A 23,735-nucleotide genomic window follows, 5' to 3' on the forward strand; every position below is an offset into this window, starting at 1 on the left:
TTTTTTTTTTTTTTTTTTTTTTTTTTTTTTTTTTTTTTTTTTTTTTTTTTTGGTACTGGGGATTGAACTTGGGTCCTTGAGCGTGCAAGGCAGGTGGCGGCACCACTGAGCTAAATCCCCAGCCTTGAGCATGTTTTCATATGTTCCACCTTCCCCTAAAAGGACTAGGAAGTTGTAGAGAAATGACTTAGGACAGACGTGGGGAAACCACTGTTGAGCCTTGAACATGTTGCAGCACCAGAAAGCAAGGACCTTGTCAAAAAATGAGGGGATGTGTTGGAAAAACAAGGAGCCAGCTTCACGAGTTCCTCCAGCCCACACTGGGGCAATGGAACATCAAAATAACAATGTTATGCTACAACCCTTTGGATAAAACAGCAATCTCTGTGTTGATGCTGATCTAAATAGATAAATGAAAAATAGATGGAGGAAAGGAAAGCTCATCCTTAATTATGGCACTGGGAGAAAACAATTTTCAAACAGGCTATGTGACTGTATGTTTCAAAAGCTCCTCAGCAGAGCCCAGTGGGCCCTCTGTAGGGACCCCTGATATCCAGGCCACAGGAAACAGTGAGAAGACAACAGCTGAAAGTGTTACATATTAAGCCTGTTTGCCCCATCCAATGCCTTCCCTCTGCTTCCCTTCTGGAGCTCTGACTACTATGATTGATTTCTCTTGGGACCTGGTGAGTCCCAAAGGGAGAAGTTTCTGTCCCTGGAATCCATGGGCAGCCTTAAGAAACAGATGAGACATTAGGAGACAGTTTACTTAAGGACTGCTCTCTTCAATGCTTTCTCTTTAAATCCTTCACCTCAGGAATAGAAAAATAGCTGAAGGAAATGCATCTTGTAATGGATCATTTCCAGCTTGCCAGGAATCTTCAAGACAGAAAAGATAAGCCCATTAACAGACAATGTTATGCATCATTAACACATTTTTATTCTGTTTAGAACAAATATAGAAATGTGGAGACCAGAGTCATATAGTGTATGGTATGTGATCCTAACTTCAAGGCACTTGTATCGTTTATTTGGGAAGATGTTAGAAAAAATTTGAATGGCAACATAGGGGATATATTGGTAGCCTAAATGCTGTGTCTCAGGGTACGTATATGTGCTTCATCACCAAATGAGTTATGTTAACTGGTAGAATTCACTAAATATGGAAGAATAAAGGTTGGCTAAAAGGTGGGGAGATCAGAGAAGACAGAATAATAATATTGTAGCATTGATGGGAAGGAACCTTACAAAGTCACTAAAAGTAAAATCTCTCCTAGTCCAGCCTTGGGCCTGCTCTTGACCCCACTGGGATACCCCCACAAAGATCATCAGCTTGAAAACTGGCCAGGGCAGGACTTAACCCATTCCTGAGATAGTTCTGCTGATTTTTTAACTTTATATTTTTATTGGTACATATTTGTCATACGTATTGATCACATTCATCATAGGGAATTTGTACCTGTATATAATATATCTTGATGCTTCTTGTTTTCCTATTCCCCTTCTCTCCCTTTATCCCTTCCTTTCTTCCCTTTTAGAAAAGATTTGTTTCCATTTTTTCCTTCTCTTCCCCCTTTTCCCTTCCTTCCCTTCCCCTAAGTTGTTCCCCTTCCCGTTTGAACATGTTCTTCCTGCTTCCCAGTATTTGTCCCCCATTGGCCTCCCTGTTTACCCCTTTAGGTTTCTCACACAAGAGAAGCAATGCAATATTTAAACTTGTGTCTCTTATTTATTTCACTTCATATTAGGGTCTTAAGTTGCATCCATTTTCCTACAAATGACTCAAGTTTATACTTTTCGTGGCTGAGTAGTACTCCATTGTATATAAATACCACATTTTCTGAACCCATTTGTATGTTGATGGACATATGGACTTTTTCTAATATTTAGATATTATAAACTGTGCTGCTGTAAACATGGTTGTGCATATATCACTGTGATATGATGCTTTTAACTCATTTGGGAAAATCCCTAGGAGGGAAACAGCTGGGTCAAATGGAACCTCTAGTTTTAGTCTTTGAGGGATCTCCATACTGATTTCCATTAGTGGTTGTACCAGTTTACACTCCTACTAGCAGTGGAGAAGGGTTCTTTTTTCTCCACAGCCTCACCAATATTTATTATTGGTTAATTTCTGCACAACAGCCATTCTTTCTGGAATGAGATGGAATCTCAGTGTTGTTTTAATTTGCATTTCTCAAATGACCAGTGATGTTGAACTTTTTTAATATATTTATTTGCTGTTTGTACTTCTTCATCTGGGAAATATCTCTTCACTACAGGTGTCCATTTTTGAATTGGTTCTTTAAATTTGGGGCAGTCTGATTTTTTTAGTTCTTTATATGTTCTAGATGTTATTCTTCTGTCTGAGGACTGACTGGCAAAATATTTTTCCCATTCTGTGGATTATCTCTTCACCTTATTGGTGATTTCCTTTGCTGTGCAAAAGTTTTTTAATTTGATGTGATCCCAGCTGTTGATTCTTTGTAATATTTCCTGTGCAGTCAGGGTTTTGTTCATAAAGTCTTTGCCTACATCTGTGTCCTCCAGAGTTTTACCTATTCTGTTTTCCAGCAGATTGAGTGATTCTGTTTTAGTAGTTAGATCTTTGATCCATTTTAATTTTAGTTTCATGCATGGTGAGAGATGTGGGTCTAAGATCATTTTTTGGCCTGTGAAAAGCCAGTTCTCTCAACACCATTTGTTAAAGAGGCTGTCTTTCTTCTAATCCAGGGATGATATATGAACCTCCAAATGATATAAGGAAAATATTACAACTCCCAGCCTGTTATATGTCTCATATGCTGAGTTCACATTCTCTAAAATTGAAGAATGAATTTTAGGAAAAATGAAAGTTAAGATAGGATATATTTATTGAGAGAGCTTCTGTCAAAGACAGACAGAAGAGGACCCAGAAAGTGGGTTGCACTCAAGCCCACTTCTCAAAAAAGTTTTATAGAGCCAAATCACAGGGTGGGCATAAGGTGGGACAAAACTATGCTCAACCAATAAGATTACAAGTATAGGTAATATTGATCGAATGGCAAAGCAAGTCACATAGCAAGTGTGCATGGAAAGAACATGAACCCTTCCTGGATGGGATGGATTTAAAGTTTTAGTCCCCCACCCAGGTGATTGATTCCCATTTAGAATATCAATCATTATTGTTTATCCCTGAAGGAAATAGGTGTAGTCATTTTATCTCTGTCTTTAGGCCTGGCTTTCAACAAATGTATCTCCACCCACAATTGTAATATGTTCTCATCTTCTGCACTGACTTCTTTGAGGGCCTAGCCCTGTCTGACTGTCTATAATATTTCTACCTAACTTAGCTGTAATACTTCCAGTGAAGGTGTTTGGCCCCTTTGTCAAAGATAGAGTAGCAAGGGGATGAAAGGAGGGCAGAGATAAGGGGAAAAAATGAGAATCAAGACCTGTCACGTAAAGGTACAAGATCCCAATAATGAATGTAACTGTACTGTATACCTAAAATGTACCAATAAACTCAATGAGGAAAAAAATATAAATAAATAAATAAATAAATAAACTACAGCACACCCCAAAAAAAAAGATAAAGTAGCAAGGTGTGCTTGGAGTTGTTTCTGAATCTTCTGTTCTGTTCCAGAGATCCTTGGGTCTGTTTTGAGTGTGTGTGTGTGTGTGTGTGTGTGTGTGTGTTTATACTGTTTTAATTATAGTGACTTTATAGTATAACTTCAAATTGGGGACACCTCCTGCCTTGTCCTTGTTGCTCAAAATCAATTTTGCTATTCTTGGTGTCTTCTAGTTCCATATGAATTTTAGGGTTGTTTTCTCTAGTTCTTTGAGGTATTCTGATTGGGATTACATTAAATCTGTAAACAGTTTTGGAAATATGGCCATTTTCACTATATTGGTTCTGCCTATTTAAGAACAGGGGATATCTTTCCATTTTCTGATTATCCTTATTGATCTCCTTTTTCACAGTACTGTATTTTTCAATGTACAGGTCTTTCACTTCCTTTGTTAGATTGATTCCTAAGTATTTCATTTCTCTTGGTGCTATTATAAAAGGTATTTCCTGAAAGGAGCTAAAGATGTAGGGAAGGTGGGACGGGTAGGGGAAGGGTAAAAAGGGAAAAGAAAAAAATGTGAGATAATGAAAAGATGGAAATAAAGTGATTGTAGATGGGGAGAGGAGGAGGGGGTGAAGAGAGGGCAGGGACAAGGGGAAAAAATGAGAACCAAGACTTGTCATGTAGAGGTACAAGATCTCAACAATGAATGTAACTGTACTGTATCCCTAAAATGTACCAATAAACTCAATTAAAGCTGAAAAAAATTTTAAAAAAGGTATTTTCCTAATTTCTCTCAAGTTTGTTCTTCGTGTACAAGAATGCTATAGATTTTTGAGTGCTGATTTTGTATCCTACTACACTGCTAAATTTGGTTATTAATTCTGTGAGTGTTTTGGTGGAGTTTGGGGGGTCTTGTAAGTAGAGTATCATGTCATCTGCAAAAAGTGATAATTTAACTTCTTCCTTTCCTATCCGTATTCCTTTTATTTCTTTCTCTTATCTAATTGATCTGGCTACTGTTTCCAGAACAGTGGTGATAGTGGATATCCTTGTCTTGTTCCTGATTTTAGAGTGAAGGCTTTCAGTTTTTGTCCATTTAGAACAATTTTGGCTGTTGGTTTGTCATAGATGGCTTTTATCAGATTGAGATAAACACCTCCTATTCCAATTTTCTGTGGGATTTTTATCATGAGTGGATGTTGGACTCTGTCAAGTGCTTTTTCTGTGTGTATTGAAATGATCATATGGTTTTTGTCCTTGATTCATTAATGTGGTGTATGGTTATATAATAAAATCTAAGACAAATCAGAAAATTATGTATAGTTAAAAATATTCAAAGATGGTAGAGTGGTGAGCAGCAGAAAAATAGCCTCTCTGAGATTTGATGTCCAGATGCTGAAATTTAGCAACATGAGGAAGAGAAGGAGAGAAATGGGTCCTCGGGAAGGATCTAAAGTGAGAACTGAAGCCCACAGGGAAAGCAAGGAGAGAGACTTCAATGAAGAGGAAGGAGATGACAAGCAGTGCTTTCTCCCTGAGCCCTGACTCACTGTGTGAGAAGGGTGACTCAAACCTAGTGACTACTGGCAACCCCATAGGCCTCCACAGAGAAACAGTGCCTAATAAGTTATTCTGGTTCAGACCTCACCCAGAAGAGGGCATTTGGCCAGTAGCCATTTTGGAGAGGGGCCAACTGAGCTCAGAACTCAGAGAAGCTGCTGGCTGGCTCCATCAGGGTAAGGCAGAAGTGAGTTCAAGTCAATAGGAGATTAAGGAGCCAAGTTCAAACTGGCAGAGAGCTGAATTCAAACCAGCAGGGGACACACAGAGTGTTGCTGCCTGAACAAATTGGGTTCCAGCCTCACAGACAGAAACCAGCCTGAGCTTCAGAACTAAAGGTAAAGGCTTATTGGGATTATCCACTACTCTGCTGTAAATCTACAACTGGCTTGTTGGGATTAATCAACATGAATTGGGGCCTTATGTGCCCACTGTGTCTATCAGTGTCAACAGAGATATGCCTTGAAGTGGACGTTTAAATTTTTTTCTTTTCTTTTCTTTTTTCTTGCTTGTTTGCTCTTAAGTGTGAACATTGTTTCTAGTTTTTTTGGTGTTGTTCAGTTGTGTCACTATGTTTATTTCTTCCTTCTTTCCCTTCTGTCTTCTTTACCAGTTCCCCAAAGTTTGTGTAATCTTCCTTTATCCTCCAGCTTTGCTTCTAATCTCTTCTTTTATTTCTCTTTTTTTCTCCCTAACCCTTTAAGTTTTCTGCCCTGAGGGTAAAATTGCCATACTGAGAGCGTATTTACTATATACAATTTTTTTAATTAGTTTTGGATTTTGTTATATAACCACAAACCTAATCCTTACTATTAAAGGTGGCAAATCAGTAGTAACCACAACTTGTCATTTTCTATGCTGTATTTGACACTATTGTTATTGCTGATTGTACTAATACTTCAGCCAAGGTGATATAATTGTTCTAATCAGTTGTTCTTCCTGGGATGCCAAGACTGAGAATGCCTAGTGGTCATCAACAATGCTATAGGCCAGCACCAAAGAACCACAGACTAGGCCAAATAGGCAGTAACTTCTTATCCCCAATATATTGAAGAGGTAAGATCTTACAACAAACTCAAATCCCAAAAGCCAGCTATACCTGGAAGACATCTCTGAGAAGCAGACCTCTCCTAAAGGGCTCCACATACTAGCAGTAAAGCTACTTACCATATACAATTTACAAGCAGCAACTCAGGAATTAAATTTTAAAAAGAAAGAAAGAAAAAAATGAGAAGACATGTAAGCAAGATGCAACCCCAAACTTCCAGCTCACTGAAGGCAGACCCAAGGGAAAATGAGGTAGAACAATTTGATACTCACCCACCTGGACTCTCTGAAGTGGTCACAGTAGAAGTAACAAAGCAGATGAGGCTCTAGAAAAAAGTCAAATCAGAAATAGTTTCTCACATAACTACAGAGTTGATGACTATAGTGAAAGACATGTTTAGTGACTCTACAGCAGATATAGATAAAAAAAAATAGAAGAGCTTAGGAAAATGATAGAAACCATGAATGCTCAACATAGGAAAGAAATGGAATCCATGAAACAGATTAAGACAGATAACCAGGAGATTAAAAATTCCACTGAAAATATATACAGCTCCTAGTTCGATCCCTGGTACCAAAAAATGTTTTAAAGAAAAGAAAATATATACAGCAGAATGAGCCAATGGGAGGACAGAATATCAGATATAGAAGACAAGATTGCAGTTAGTGATCATGAAAAAAAAGATCTCTTAAAATAGCCAGAGACCAAGAAAAATCAACCCAACAACTGCTAGCTGATCCAAAGAATAATATAAGATTGATTGCAGTCAATGAAAAAGCAGGAGATAGAGCAAATGACTTAAAAAACCTGTTCACAGAAGTAGTGGCATAAATCTTCCCAATCAGGGAAAAAGAATTTGACATACAGATAAGTGAAGTATATAGAACTCCAATTAGTCATGATAAAAAAAAAAAAATCTACACCAAGCTGGCCAGGGATTTAGCTCAGTGGTGCCACCACCTGCCTCACAAGCACAAGGATCCAAGTTTGACCCCCAGTACCACCAAAAAAAAAAAAAAAAAAAAAAAAAAGCTGTTGGAGAAAAACAAATTACCAATAAAGGAAAGCCCATCAGAATCACAGCAGACTTTTCAACACACTCAAGTGAAGAAAAGCTTGGAGTGAAGTATTTCAAACCCTAAAAGAAAACATTGATATACCCTGCAAAACTCTTTCAAAATTAATGGAGAAATAAGATTCTTCTGGGCCAGGGATTTAGCTCAGTGGTGCCATCACCTGCTTCACAAGCACAAGGTCCAGAGTTTGATCCCCAGTACCAAAAAAAAAAAAAAAAGAGAGAGAGAGATTCTTCCATGACAAAAAACACCTGAAGAAATTCATGACCACCAAATCAGCATTTCAAGATATTCTTAAGGATATTCTAGAAATAGATAACAAGAATAGCAATTCCATGAACCCCAAGAGAATGAATCCTCCAGGCAAGGCAAACAATTAAACGGGGGGGGGGGCAACAACAGGAAAATAATACGACAAGGATAAGTCAATACATATCAGTTATAATCATCAATGTGAATGGTCTCCATTCACCAATTAAAAGAAATAGACTGGCAGAATGGATCAAGAAGCAAGATCCAACAATATGCTGCATATAAGAAACACATTTAGGGCTGGAGATTTAGCTCAGTGGTTCCAGCACCTGCCTCGCAAGCACAAGGGCCAGAGTTCGATCCCCAGTACCAAAAAAAAAAAAAAAAAAAAAAAAAAAAAGAAAGAAAGAAAAAAGAAACACATTTAATTCAAATAAATTCATAGACTAAAAGTCAAAGGATGGAAAACAATACTCCATGTGACAGGAACCTGAAAAAGAACAGGAATAGCTGTTCTGTTTTCAGGCAGTGTGAATTTCAAGCCAACACTGAATAAGAGAGAAAAAGAAGGTTTTTTTCTACACCCTTGTAAAGTGAACAATCCAAGAGAAAGAGATAACAGTCATAAATATATATGCACCAAATACCAGTGTACCTAGCTATATAAAACAAATACTAACAGATATGAAAAATCAAATAAGCACTAATACAACTGTAATGAGTGACCCCACTACTCCACTGTCACAAATAGACTGATCAACTAGAGAAAAAAAATCAAATAAATATCAGGACTGAACCAAACTTTTTAACAGATTAACTTAGTGTATGTCTATAGGGTGCTATACCCCACAACATCAGAATTCACATTCTTCTTAGCTATACATGGGATGTTCTCCAAAATAGACCCCATACTAGCTCATATAACATGTTTATATAAGTGCAATGGAACTGAAATTATCCCATGCATATTATCAGACCATAGTGCAATGAAATTGGAAATTGGTGGCAAAAGAAACCACAAGTACTTCATAAACAGATGGACATTAAATAACACCCTGAACAACCAATGGGTCATAGATGAAATTAAAGAAGAAATTAGGCAATTTCTACAAGCAATACCAATACAATGTACTGAAACTTAAGGGATGCAATGAAAGCAGTCCTACAAGAGAAATTTATAGCAGTGAACTACATATCAGAAAAAAACAGAGCAAGCTCAAATAAACAACCTAACACTGAACCTCAGTTTTGTAGAAGAAGAAGAACAAGTCAAGCCCAAAACTCATATGAGGGAGGCAATTATAAAGATCAGAGCAGAAATGAATGCAATGGATACTAAGTAAACAATACAAAGAACCAAGGAATCAAACAGTTTGTTCTTTGAAGGATTAAATAATATTTACATACCCTTAGCCAACCTTATTTTTAAAAAGGAAATAAAAAACTCAAATACATGCAATTGGGAATGAAAAGGATAAAAATCACAACAGATCCTGCAGAAATCCAGAATATCATCAATATCTCCTTTGAGAACCTGTATTCTAATATGATGGAAAACACAGAAGAAATGGACAAATTTCTAGATATATATGAATTACCAAAGCTAAACCAAGAAGATATTAAAATTCCAAATAAACCAATATCAGTTAACAAAATTGAAGCTGTAGTTTAAATCCTACCAGGCTAGGGATTTAGCTCCATAGCACTGTGCCTGCCTTGCAAGCACAAGGTCCTGAATTCAATCCTTGGTACTGGGAAGAAAAAAAAAAAACTACCAACAGGCCAGGTGTCGTGGTACATGCCTGTAATCCCAGCACTCAGGAGGCTGAGGCAGGAGGATCACTGTGAGTTCGAGACCAGCCTGGGCTACATAGTTCCAGAGCAGTCTCAACTTCATAGTGAGACCCTGTCTCAAAAATAAAAACAAAAACAAAAAAAATCTACCAACAAAGAAAAGCCAAGTCCCTGATGGATTCACTGCTAAATTCTACAAAAAATTTAGAGAAGACCTAATGCTGATACTTCTCACACTCTTCAATGAAATTGAAAGGGAAGCAATACTTCCATATTCATTCCTGGAAACAAGCAATACCCTGATACCAAAACCAGAGAAGGACACGACCAAAAAGGAGAACTACAGGCTAATCTCCCTAATGAACATAAATGCGAAAGTCCTCAACAGTATACTGGTAAACAAGCCAGGCATGGTGGTGCACGCCTGTAATCCCAGCAATTGGGAGGCTGAGGCAGGAGGATCGCTGTGAGTTCGAGACCAGCCTGGGCTATATAGTGAGTTCCAGGTCAGTCCCGACTACATAGTGAGACCCTGTCTCAAACAAACAAACAAAAAAGATACTGGCAAACATTATGCAGCAAATCATCAAGTAGGTTACACCATGAACAAATAGAATTCATCCCAGGGATGTAGGGATGGTTCGACATAGGCAAATCAATAAATGTAATACACCATATTAACATAGCCAAAGGAAAAAAATGTTATCTCAGTAGATACAGAAAAAGCATTTAAGTCCAATACCCATTCATGATAATAACCCTATGGAAAATTGGAAATGATGGTCCTTATCTCCATCTAATAAAAGCCACCTATGACAAACCAACAGCTGACAGCATACTAAATGGACAAAAAGTGAAAGCTTTCACTCTAAAATCAGGAACAAGTTTCTCTTCTGTCTCTAAGCTAAGCCCTCCATTTCTCCAGCATGTGCTCGCGTGGCCTGGGCTGCAGTACCTTTACTCTGTTCACTGTCATCATCCCTGTCCTCTGAACATGATCCTGCTCATGAATGCTTTCTAAAAGTTTGTTGCCTGGGACTGAATTCAGTATCTCACAGGCCCAGAGGGAGCAGTATTATTGTCCTCATGCTAAAAGGACTCTCTAACCAGGTATCTGGTTTCAAAGCCTTTTTTTTTCTTAATTCTTGCTTCATTACCTTGAGTAAGTTACCTAAGGTCTCTGAGCTAAGGCTCAGTTGTGCTAATATCTGAGAACATAGGTGCTGGCACCATGCTAGACAACAGTGATGCAAAAACTGCATCCCAGCCCTCAGGAAGCTCTTAGTGAAGTGGAAGAAATAAATACAGAAAGTGCTGCCTGGCGGAATGCCCATGCATCTACAGAAGCAACAGAGACCAGTCTAACCCAGCCCAGAGGAAGGGAGCAGGGTCGAGAGCAACTTCCCAGGGGAGCTGTCCTGGAAGTGAGCTTTAGAAGAGATGAGCACTTTGCAGTCGAAGGTCAGTGGCAAGGAAGGGAGGTGTTGCAGACACAGTCTAAGCAGAGACTCTGAGGTGGAACTCAGCCTCGTGTGGCCTCCTGAGTGGGAAGGAGGGCAGGTGCCAGTCGGTCTTCACAGGCATGGTTGGAAGCCTGTGCCGTGGTGCCACCGACAACTCCATCACAGCCACCCTTCTGGTGAGGTGAGCTCAGCTGAGCTGAGGTGAGGGGAGCAGCATGATGGGCCGGCCCTCTTCTCCAGGCTGCAGCGGGACCCTTCACAGCCCATCACAGTGGAACACACACTGAGCTCCTGCTGCTTTAAGGTCATTTTGTATTTTGTACACTATGCTGCAAATCATCATGTCTTTTTTCCAGTATGAGGGCTTGAACCAAAGGCCTTCACAATAAACTACATCTCCAGCCTTTTTTCTCCCCACTAAATCTCTGAGTTGCCCAGGCTAGGTTCAAACTTGCTTTCTTCCTGCCCTAGCCTCCCAGAGTGCTGAATTATAGGCATTTGTCAGCACAACTGACTATCATTATGTCTTTAGCCAAATATCTTCTTTCTGTTTGTTTTTAGGATAGAAACTCAGAATCATGTCTGTATCTCAGCCTGTCCCCATAGCCTGTCACAGCAGCTTGCCAGGCTGTGCAACATCAGCTGGTGCTCATGGAAACAAGGGAGCATTAGCTCAACCCTGAGGAGGGCAGCATCTAGTGCAGGTCCAGGAGGTGTTTAAATGCTTGGTGTGGTGGCACACACCTCAAATCCCAGCCCTCTGGGAGGCTGAGACAAGAGGATAGCAGGTTTTAGCCCAGCCTGGACAGTGCAGTGCCTTAGTCATCAGAAGCCCAAGGTGAAGGCTCCTGTACTGGGGAGGGGAGATTTCATAAGACTTTAATTTTTTTTTGTAGTAAAATGAGGCTTTTATTGGTTTCCTAAGTCTCATTCCTGATGACAGATTTACTATTTCTTTTTTTTATTAAATAATTGAATTTATTGGTACATTTTAGGGTTACAGTACAGTTACATTCATTGTTGGGATCTTGTACCTCCACATGACGGGTCTTGGTTCTCATTTTTTTCCCCAGGGACAAGGGGAGAAAAAACTTTAATTTTTAAGATGCAAGTGTCAAACTTCCCCTTAGTTATACACATGACTGATATTACAAGTGAGTGTGTGTGCTTGTGTTAGTATTGTGCTTTCTCCAGATAACAAAACTACAAAAGACATTTCAGTGACATCAATCAAACCTTCACGAGGTGAGTATTGCAAGACAGGCATTACAGAAGGTCCTCAGGGGCTGACTGGCCTGGTCCTGCTCAGAGCTCACTGCTGAGTGTGGGAGAGAGGCCTGAGATCAGGTTCTCTGGGAGGCTGAGGCAAGAGGATCACAGGTTTGAGCAGGACCACAGGGGTGTGAGGCGGCAGAGGCCCATTCTGTCCTTGTCAGATGACACGGGATGAGGTAGAAAAAGGCACTAGGAGAGAAAAGAAAAGAGTGAAAGATTCAAAAATAGGAAGTGAAGAGAGCCAAGAAAAGAGATAAGTTACAAGAAAAACTTAGTCTGTTATACTCACACTCGATAATATATGAAGTACTTTCAGATAAGTTATCTCGTTTGAGTCTGCCAAGAACCTTGGGAGAGAGCAAGAAATGAGAGACAGGAGGAAGTGGGCAGCAGGCCTGTGACTGAGAGGAAGATGCTGTGTGACTCAGAGCCCTGGATGTGTGAGGGTGAGGGAAGGCGCCGTCAAAAGGTCACATCCAGCTGTGTGCTGAGCCTTTGAGCACACCTGGAAGAAATGGACCTCAGCGGCCCTGGTTAGGAATCGGGGACCTCTTAAAACTAGAGAATTAGCTGGGAAGTTTGAACCGCCTAAAGAAAAGCACCAGAAGACTTAAAGTGGTTATTTTGGCAACTGTTGTCAAGGACTTCTGGGTGCCTGACCACAAGCCTTCTGCCATTACTTCTCTTAATCTTTCTTTGGCTTATAAAAATGTGTATTTGATTGATTTTTCTCATAAAAGTAACATGTTCATTGTAGAAAATATAGAGAATCTTCTTAAACCTAAAAAAGAAAATAAAATCTTCTACAACTGTACCATCAGACAAAAGAATTACAATTTCAGAATATGCCCTTCCGTTCTTCTGTGGTTCTTGGTTATTCTGGTTCTGCAGTATTTAATGTGATGTAAATACCTTATTGGGAAGGAAATAAAAATTTCTGTCAGCCCTCATAAATTCATACTTGGGACAGAAGCCTGTCAGATTAGCAAGACAAAAAGCAGCATTAACACAGGCAGTGCACACCTCACTGGACAAGCCTTACTTCCTGCAGTGGTCTAGGACTCTGGCTTAGGTGGCATCTTCAACAAAGAACTGGAAGTTTATAGAACAGTGACCTGGCAAAGGACAATCTTTGAAAGGTTTAATCTTTCAAAGGTAAAATACATAGGAAGAAACTTGTGGAATAAAGTTGTTTGCAGATTCCCCTGTTACTGTATCCAGGCTGGTAAGAGCTGTCATGGTAAAGGGAAATTATATCCTTTTTTTAGACAGAAAAGCGGGAGGATAGGACTTTTCATGTGTTTGCGTTTATTAATTACCACTAGTTAAAATTTTTTTTCATCAAAGAGACCATTTAGAGGCAATCTATTCTGGTTTCCTAGTCTGTAATGTTGACCCATAGCACCAGAGGTTTGTCTATACCCCACATATACAAATAGGTAGACGCCAGGCCCAGTGGTGCATACCTGTAATCCCAGCACTTAGGAGGCTGAGGCAGGAGGATGCTGAGAGTTTGAAGCCAGCCTGTACTACACAGTGGGACCCTGTCTCAAAAAAAGAAAAAAGTAAGTAGAAACATTTATGATAATCAGGTAAGCCCAGAGTGACAGTTTGTAAAAGGCTAATTTAACTCACACACAAAAAAAAACAAAAACAAAAAACTTTATTGAGGTTCTCAAGGACTTCCACTCAGTTAATTGTTTTTCTGTTTTGTTTTGGTTTGATTTTTGTTTTTGTTTTTTGGTACTGGAGATTGAACTCGAGGCCTTGTGCTTACAAGGCAGATGGCAGAACCACTGAGCTAAATCCCCGGCCCAACCCAGTTAAATTTTAGGTGTGATGATTTCAGAAGAGTTAGAAGCCCACTGCCTGAAAAAGACAAGATTCTGCTTGTCTCTTAGGAATGGTGTAACCGGGGAAAGTGTGAATGGCCTGTAGTCTGCCAGAACTAAGGGTTTCCCTGAGGTAAACCATGACCTTTGTGATGAACTTCACTTTGACAAAACTGGAAACCTTCTGTTGTTTCTGAAAGAAAACAAAAGACAGCTGTGGTCAGTCAGAGCTCCCTCATCTTCTGGACAGACGGAAGGCCGTCCACCAGCGGAGTAACAGGAAGGTTGTCCGGGTGTTGGCTGAGGACCTGTGAGAAGGGCCTCAGTAAATTTGTGAGGCAGAGCAGCCTAGATAGACTATTGATTTTTGCAGAAGAAGGCAAAGAAACATTGAATATGTTGATCTAAAAGGACATTAAAGAAAGCAGACTATGTATCCACAGGTGTGAAATATAATATACAGCTTTAAGAGGCACTGACATTTTTAAAAGTACATTTGGTTCTGCTGAGACAGTAACCATTCTGTTCTGTGTATGGCTCCAGCATCCTCAACAAATCTGTATCCTTTGTTGTTGTCATTGTCTGTTTCCTGGGCTGATGCCTGCTAGGCAGGTGTTTTACCACTAAACTGCATGCAGCTCATGCCCACTTCCTTCCCCACTGGGAGGGTCAGGATCATACAAGGACTTGTTCAAGGTACCCTGAGTCCTGTTCCTGGCATACTTCTGGCGTTTAGTCCTTCCTTAGCTCTGGTTTAAGAGGGTATTGTGTATGTTTAAGTAGAAATTCAGTCAAGTCATCCTGAAACTTGATAAATTCAGCCTCAGAAATCCTACAAATAATGACATGGCTGAAACTCTGCTTCCTATGTATTCTAACATGTACCCCTCAAACAGTTTTATTCATATTAAAGGTTCCTGGAACTGGGCACTACAATTCTAAATTATCTTGGTGAAATTATACCATCTAGAAACATAAGATCACAAATGGGTGATAGTGTAAAGGCGTATAAGAAGCCAGTGTCTGTTCTGGAGGGTTCTGTAACTTAGACTTAAACTGAGCCAAACTGAAGTTCCGGGAGCAGCAAGTCCAAAGAGTTGTCCTAGAGTGGTGCACCTGCCCCCCCAGCTAAGTGCTGGGTCATTTGTTTTATTTTATTTATTCCTTTGTTTGTTTGTTTTTGGTACCAGGGATTGAATTGGGGCCCTTGCGCTTGTGAGACAGTTGGTGGAACCACTGAGCCAAATCCCCAGGTTGGTGCTAGGTCTTTTAACTACACCTCACCCAGGTTTTACAAGTCCCAGGGAACAGAAAGATCCCTCCCAGAGCCTGGCTCTCAGGGACAAAGCAAGAGATGAATGGGAAAGTTTTCACAGCGTTTTTTATAATCACCAAAAACTGGAAACAACCCAAGTGTCCTTCTGTGGGTGAGTAGATAAACTGTGGTACATCCATATGTTTACCATTGTTTGCAATAGTACTACTCAGCAATAAAAAGAACTATTAATCCATACAACAACTTGGAAGTTAAAGGCATTATGCTGAAAAGAGGGGGGAAAGCCAAACTCAAAAAGCTTTATGTGACTCCATTTTTGTTGTTGTTTGTTTTTGTTTTTTGAGACAGGATCTCCCTATGTAGCCCAGGCTAGTCTCGAACATGCAGCAGTCCTCCTGCCTCAGCCTCCTGAGCACTGGGATTACAAGAGTAATCCCACCCCACCCCACATGGCTGCGTCTCCATTTATATAACATTCACAAAATGACAAAATTACAGTGTGATGGAGAACAGATCTGTGGGTGCTCAGGGTTAAAGTGTGAGTGAGAATGCTAGAAATTGTAACTCTAGAGAGTTTCTTTGAGGTTGTAAATCAGTTCTCTATCGTGGAGGGCACTCATTACAGGAATCTGTGCCTGTGATAAAATTTCATAGACATTATATCAAAATATTACATATACAAACTGGCCAGACACAATGGTGCGTGCTTATATTCCCAGCACTTGGGAGGCTGAGACGGGGATCATTGTGAGTTTGAGGCTGCACTGGCTACATAGCTCAAGGCCAGCCTGAACTACATAGCAAGACCTTGTCTCAAAAAAACTGTATATCCAGGGCCGGGGATTTAGCTCAGTGGTTCCGCCACCTGCCTTGCAAGCACAAGGACCAGAGTTTGATCCCCGGTACCAAAAAAAACTGTATATCTAAACTAATGAAATCCAAATAAGGTCTGAAGTTTAATTAATAATGTACCAATGTAGCCGGGCATAGTGGTTCATGCCTATAATCCCAGCCCTCGGGAGGCTGAGGCAGGAGGATCGCTGTGAGTTCGAGACCAGCCTGGGCTACATAGTGAGTTCCAGTTCAGTCTCGACTACACAGTGAGACCCTGTCTCAAAAAACCAAAAAAGAAAAAAAAAAGTACCAATGTTGATTTCCTGATTTTAATAATTCTTATGTTACTGGGACAAGTTGAATGAGGACACATGGGAATTCTTTGTTCTGTTTTGCAATTATGAATCTAGAAATATTTCAAAATAAAGTTTACAGAAAATTAGATTTTTTGCTGATTTATGCAGCAGCTCTGGGATTCTCTTCAGTATTTACAGGAAAGATAATATAAAGCCTCAGAAGAATTTTAAATTGAATGCAGTTTGTAAGTACTGTAGTTCATCATGCTATAATTTTGATTTGGGAGTTATGCTGTTATTATAACTATAGTAGTGCTACCAATGTTTTGTACTGTTACAAATATACTCTATCCATGAGGAAAAAAATCCTTTGGTGAGTGTGCCCTAGGGTAAAATAAGTCCTTGGCAGTGGCCTTCAGAGCTCTGGTGATGTGGCTTTTGTCGCCTCTTCAGCCACATCTGCCTGCAAGTGCACCCTGGGGTGAACTCTTCGCAGGCCTCCCTCCTCCGCGCACATGCCCCTTCCTCTTGACTCAGTTCAGTGAGGAAGTGGGACCCTGGTCCCAGCGTTAGAGCAGCTCCCGCAGTGTCCAGGGCTTGGAGTGTAGTGTGCTGCCCTTGGGGTATTCATCTTCTCATCCATACCCCACCTTGTCCCTGGGTTCTGCGGGGGCCCAGGCTGGGTCCCCCTCCTTTGTCTGGGCCATGCACAGTGTGTGGCACACAGGCCGTGGCTCTCAAGCGCTCACTCCGCACGCAGATGGTCATGCGTGAGTGCGTGCCGGGCACTTGAATTGTAACCAATTTCAAGTATTCTTCCCTGTTTTAATGCAATAATTTCCCACAAAACTAAAGACCAGAAGGACTCTGATTAGCACAGTAAGTGGAAAAATGAGTTCATATTGAAAACAGTTTTCCAAATAACTCAACATAGTGAAGACTTTATTAACATTTCCACCATTCTCTCTGTTCATTCTTGCCGGTGTTTTCAGTGGCCGGGGAAGGCCAGGAGTCTGCACTCCTGAGCTCCTTGCCCAGATCAAGTCTAGAGTTCACTTGGGATGAGCCGTGGATTCTGAAGGAGGATGAGGAATAACGAGAAAGAGCTCAAGCCCATGATTAATCTGTGTTTCACTTCAGAATTTAACTAAAGGAACTGTGATGTTCCATGGCCTTGGCAGCCAACTTCAGCTCTCCCTCCTCGGCATCCTTGTGGGCAAATAATCTGGAACTCCCTTATGGTCTGCAGGTCTAGCTCTGTCTCCATACTCTAGCAAAATGACTCCAAGTTTCAGCACTCTCTGTTGCACAATCTAATTGCCATTTCTGCACCTGAGATCTGGCAGCATCATCAAACAGGGCAGATGTCCTCCTGAGAACAGCCTCTCCCTTGGCTTCTGGGACATCACCTACCTTCCCAGCAAGTCTCCTTTGACTGCATGCCCTAACATTCCTCCAAGACTTAGTCATGGGTCTTTGTGCTCACTTTTCAAATGATAAACATGTTTCCATGTGCCACATTTCCGGTTTTCTCTTTACAGCTCTCTGACGCTCTGTCATCCTTACAGGCCCAAATTAGGTGGCACCTTCCCAGAAACCACCTACCTACTGAGCCTCTGTGCCCACTGCTTGGGTGCTTGAGAGCCAAGTGTGCTCTCGCTGTTGAGCACTACATACATTCTGCTTTGTAAGACCCCTTTTGTTTTATGAATTACCTACATCTCTTCAGTCAAGCAAAGGCTCCTAAGCACATGACCCCATGTGCTTTCACGGAGCACTTTGCATGTTGTGTCACTGGTCCGTGAACACCTGCTATGGAAATTAAGGCAACAGTGCAGTAGTTTGGAAGGAGAGATAGAAAGAAGAGACCTCTGAAATTGTGTTCCTCCCTCCTGCTGCTCAGGGGGCTACATGAGAGTGCATCACCCCGCACCAGAGCTGTACACATCAGACTGCTGTTCCTGCCGTGGTGTGCTCTGCAGAAGGAGCGTGTGGTTGGGTTCAGATGGCCCAGACTCGGTTCCCGCCTCACTCATGTTTTGCCTTGAGCTTGGGCAGATCTCTTGAATCCTGAGCTTTGGTTTCCTCTATGTAGAGCTGGTTACTGATTCAGGCTCTTTGAGATGAGGCTAAGCAGGCCATCTGGACCCCCATGGGCACCCTCACCAGGCGGGCTGACTCCACGTGGGTGATGTTGCTCCTGCAGATCAGAAGAGCACTGGGGACAAGGGGGGAGGCAGACAGCCAGAGAGAGGACAGAGGACTAAGTGACACGGAAACTTTTAAGTTTGTTCTGCACATCTTTAGGGCAAGCGTTCTGATCATAAAACCAGAGGATACATGAGTGGTCTGTGCCCTGCCAAAATGGCAAAGGGATAAAATGGGGAGGACTTGGAGAGGGGATGGTTTGGGGTGGAAGGCTGAAGGCAGAGAAGGGACTGAGCCAACAGTCAGGGGAAAGCAGGCAACCAGCTCGCAGACAGGCATCTCAGAGGAGCCAAGGATTACCACCCAGCCCAGATGGCAGCTCTGAGCAGGCCTCTGAAGAAACAAGATTCTTAAGGAAACACAAAGTGATGCAGCTTGTGTGTGTCCCCTAAGACACAGATGTGCTTTGGAGCATGAAGGAATATCAGAGCGAGCCCCTAGGCCTGCTGGAAACATGCTCCCTACCCAGCACGTCGCAGTAGTTTCTGCAGCCCCTGGCTGCTCTGTCCTCAGCCCAGCTGCAGATGGACCAGCTCCCCACTGGCCAGACGGGCCTGGTGGAAAGGCACTCCCTGCGTGCTCCCAGATTCCACTCCGGGGCTCATCCTAACACTGTGCTGAGGAACCTGGTAGCACCTAGTTATGTGCTTCAGAGGAGGAGAGTTCGTAAGTCTCTCCCCGAGAGTCTCAGGGCTTCCTGCCGCACGTGCTCACGTGTGGCCAGAGTACAGCTAGCGGTCTGCTCCCCTCCCTTTTCTTCATGTGGCCAGCAGCACCTCCTCAGGGTGGACACAGAAGCACGACCAGCAAACCGCCTTTCCCACCCCACCTGCCTTCTGGCCCACAGACCCTGGCCTGCCCTCACCCTTCATTCAGCAAATACACTCTGAGAAGCTGCTATCTACTGAGCCCTGCACCAGCACCAACTGAAGAACCACATAGGCAGCACAGCTCCAGAAGCCTCCTTCCGTCTTCCTACCCAAGGACCATGAAGATGAGGCAGCACAGAAATAAAAGTCAAGCCTGTCCTTGTTCTTTCCCCACTCGGGACCCTGTTCAGAGGAGCTGTGGGAGTAGGTTCAGGGTGCTGGCTAGAGAAATTGAATCAGATGTGTTGGTGATCTCAGAAGTGCTCAGCTTCCCAGCTAGCAGTGAGGAACCCTTGGTTCCCACCAGCAGTGTCTCTCCTACCCTCACACTGTCCCCACCCTGACCCTTCAGGCATGAAAAGAGCTGGGCAACCTGCACTCAGCTGCTCAGAGGCTGAAGCCTAAGGGAAAGCTTACAGCTGAGCTTCGTTTCCCCCCACAAAACTTCTTTCTCCACACCACTGCCTCTAGGAGCCTGATGCTGGTTGCTTAGATCGATGGTGGCTCTGTGGAAGTTTGTTGGCTTCAAAAGCGGGTGTGTGAGGGCTGGAGATTCAGCTCAGCGGTGCCACGCCTGCCTCACAAGCACAAGTCCCAGGTGTTCGAGGAGCTTAAAGATACCCAAGGAAGAAAGGGTTTCCTCTCTATCTGCCCACCTAGAAATGCTCAACTAAAAGGGATTATTTTTGGCAAGGAGAAGTAGGTTTGTTTACTACATTCCTGGGTTTCTTTTACTCCGCTGAGTTATGGTCAGACAGCAGCATCACTGGAACTTAGCCGGAACTCCTCCTCAGGACACGTCCCCTGGACAGAGGCCACATGGGTATGGCAGCATTGTCCAGACTGTTCTGGCAAAAGCTTCTGAAAGAGCTCAGATTTTGTTCAGCAGCCCATATTTAGTACCCAGTAACTGGCACCTCAGCAGGTGCTCTTCCTTGGGGAAGAGCTGCCTGACCTAAAAAGATTGTGAGAAGAGTCTGGAGAAGGCCAGCCACGGTGCAATCTACCTACTTGGGAAGCTGAGGCAGGAAGAAAACAAATTCAAGGCCGAGCAAGACCCTGTCTCAAAATTTAGGAAAAGGGAAGAGGGGTAGGGATGTGAGGCCCTGAGTTCAATCTCCTATACCTCAAAAAAACCCTGAAGAAGCTCCTAACCTTACAGCCTCCACCCGACCCTACGACTATCCACATCCCTGCCCTGGACCTCCTGGAGTGGACATACGCTAGACTCCCACCTTTCCCTGGAACCACCCTACTTAGTCTCCACTAGACTAGTTCAGCTTTGAGCCACTGAGTGTTTGTTTCTATGAGTCAGGTCCTTGCTGTGCCATGAGAAGAACATGATTGGCTGGGTGTGCCAGGGCTTTGTGACCCGCTGGCAGGGCTCCTCCAGCCCCTCAGGACCCTTCACCCCTGCCTTCAACCCCAGAACGCTCTGGATGTGTGAACCAGGAGGAAGGGGGTGGCAATACTGCAGATTTTTCCCAACAGGTGACTTCCGCCCATCTGTGCCTGGTCAGGAAGGGGTAGCCCAGTGACAATGGGCATAGCCCCACATCAGCGGCAGAAACATTTTGGCAGGCTCCACGGAGCTCTCCCTCCTCTGAGCATCTGTTCCAGTTCTTCTGGCCGGTAGGATGGCATCCAAAAGCAGATACGTAGGATATCTGGAGTTGGGAGGGAACATGACCAGAGGCCCAGCTTCAGGAAGCCCAGGTGGCTGTCATCAGGCAGAAGGGGCAGAGAAAGGCAGTTTTCCAGTCTGTCTCTCCCGGACTGGCTCAGCCTGACTGTGTGTGGGGCCCTTGCTTCTCTAACACCTGCTCTTGGCTTCCTGCTACCTGCCAGGTAATGCTGATGACACTTAGCACATGCTGCCTGCCAGGCTCTGTGCTCATTGCTGTGTACACACAGCTCATAACTGTCCCAGTCCCATTTTATAGATGAAACTGAGGTCTACAGTCAAACAGTTACACATGGTAGCACCGGGATTTGGACCTAAGCGGTCTGACTAGAGATCCAGGAGCTTAAAACACAGACTTTGCGGAGCTGGGGGGAAGCATGCCAGCTGCCCACTGTAGAACTGGAATAGCCATGTGGCCTTCAGAGCCTCACCACACTGGGCAGAAGTGGTGGCCTGGATCTGTGGGCAGGGCATTCTCCAGCCAGAACAGGGCTGAACTTGGGATATAGGGAGCCCCACAGAACTAGGGAAGATTGAGGGCCCCAGATTGTCTTCAAGACATATTTATGGAAGTTAGATTTCCACTGAAGAGTCAAAAACAGCCAAAATTAAATCTAGGCTGAAGTTAAGGTTATTAAATATTAAAATATTGGATTTCAAAGTATGCAGACTTAGTGGCTACTTTTATAAATTAGGGATAGAACTGCCTAAATAAGTGCATCCTAGGTGTCTGGAAAGGAACTAGACAACCTCTGAAAACGCTCTGACCATTTTTTTTTAATTTTTATTAGTACATGTTTGCAGTGCATAAGGGTTACTTTCATTGTGAGGAATTGGTACATGTACGTAACACCTCTTAATTCCTTTTTCATCCCCTTCCTCTGCCCCTCCTGCCTCCCTCCAGCTCTAGGTCCCCTTCCCTTTTGTAAAAGATCTACTTCTGTTTCCTATTATCTATCTTCTGTTCTGCTCTGTAACTTATTTATATTTTGGGTTTCTCATACAAGAGAAACCATGTGATAGTTAAGCTTCTGTGTCTGATTTGTTTCCCTTAATATTATGGTCTGAAGATGGATCCATTTTCCTACAGATAACTTGTGTATCCTTCTTTATAGCAGAGTAGTACACTATTATTTAAAAATACCACATTTTAGCTCAGCGTTCTGCCTCCTGCCTCACAATTGCAAGGTCCCAAGTTTGATCCCCACTACCAAATAAATAATAATAAATAAGTAAACAAATAAATATAAATATAAATACCACATTTAGGGCCAGGGATTTACCACAGTGGTTCTGCCACCTGCCTCACAAGCACAAGGTCCCGAGTTTGATCCCTGGTACCAATAAATAAATAAACAAACCACATTTTCTTTATCTGTTTGTCTTTTGATGGACATATAGGCCACCTCCACGATTTAGCTATTATGAGTTGTGCTGTTACAAACACCGGTATATGTGTATCACTGTAATACAGTACCTTTAACTCTTTGGGAGGGTACCTAGAATGGGAACAGCTGGGTCACGTGGAATTCTAGTTTGTGTTTTGAGGAATCTCTATTCTGATTTCCACAGTGGTTGTACTAGTTTACATTCCCACCAACAATGTAGATGAGTTCTTCACCCTTCCTCCAACCCTGCAGCCTCGCCAGCATTTATTCTATTTGGGTTTTTGGATGATGGCCATTGTTTCTGGAGTAAGGTAGAATCTCAGTGTTGCTTTAATTTGCATTTCTCTAGTGGCCAGAAATATTGAACGTTTTTTCATGTATGTTTTGGCCATTTGTACTTCTTCTGAGATGTGTCTTTTCCTTTCAGTTGCCCATTTTTTTAATTGGGCCTTTAATTTGGGAGAAGTCTTTTTTTTTCCCCTGGGTTCTTTATATATTCTGTACGTCCTCTGTCTGAGGAGTAGCTGGCAAAGTTTTTTCCCATTCTGTAGGTTGTCTCCACTCCATTGGTTGTTTCCTTTGCTGTGCAGAAGTGTAATGTAATACAGAGTCTGCCCAGAAAAATGTAGACACACTTCAGGAAAAGAAAAACTTGTATGAATATTTTAATACTAAATTTATTGAGACATCATGAGATTAATGCAAGCTACTTTTGGCCTCTATAATTACAAGAGATATTCAAAGCGATGGCCATTGGCTTCCAGACATTTATTAGCACAGCGAACTGCTGTTTGGGTGGCCTTGGTCATTGAGATTGCTACACATGCATTTCCAATTTCTTCAAGGGCTGGCAGTGCAGTGGGTTTTCTTCGATACACAGAATCCTGTAGGGTCCCTCATAGGAAGGTGTGTTAGTTACTTTTCTCTCATTGCTGAGAAAAATACGCAATACCCAAAGTTGGAGGGGAAGGGGTTTATTTGGCTCACAGTTTGTAGGAGTTTCAGTCCATAATCGGCCAACTGCAAGGCAGAGCAGAAACAACATAGCACACACAAGGCAGCAAAGGTAACAAGAGAGCCCCTTTAACTTATTCTGACTACTGGGATTAGGGCAGTGCCAAACTAATCACTCACATGTAGTAGTTTAGTAATCACACGCCTTTAACCCCAGTGTCACACACTTAACTACCTCTGAGAAAGAAAGTTCTGCCTCCTCCATGTGGGGTTTTGGGGGATGTCTGAACACAAACCATAAGAGAGGGTAACATGATCTGTTGAAAAGACATCATATTTTTCTTCTCCTGAAGTGTGTATACATTTTTT

The 23,735-nt window shown here is 42.4% G+C and overlaps 1 protein-coding gene across 3 annotated transcripts in view; it reads left to right on the plus strand.

Annotated features, from left to right (window-relative positions):
- The window catches only part of Mapre3 (microtubule associated protein RP/EB family member 3), a 37,514-nt gene that overhangs the window by 422 nt on the left and 13,357 nt on the right, over positions 1-23,735 (plus strand). The window contains exon 1 of one of the 3 annotated variants that reach the window (XM_010604803.3): positions 20,888-20,972. The exons of 1 other annotated variant lie outside the window; for it this stretch is intronic. The gene's annotated coding sequence lies outside the window, so the exon portion shown is untranslated. Of the gene's footprint in view, positions 1-20,887; positions 20,973-23,735 lie in introns of those variants that run through there. One more of the 3 variants, XM_010604804.3, reaches the window with a different exon arrangement.

The sequence above is a fragment of the Fukomys damarensis genome, unplaced genomic scaffold, assembly GCF_012274545.1.
Source record: "Fukomys damarensis isolate Sample0158 unplaced genomic scaffold, DMR_v1.0_HiC HiC_scaffold_2, whole genome shotgun sequence".
Classification (NCBI taxonomy): domain Eukaryota; kingdom Metazoa; phylum Chordata; class Mammalia; order Rodentia; family Bathyergidae; genus Fukomys; species Fukomys damarensis.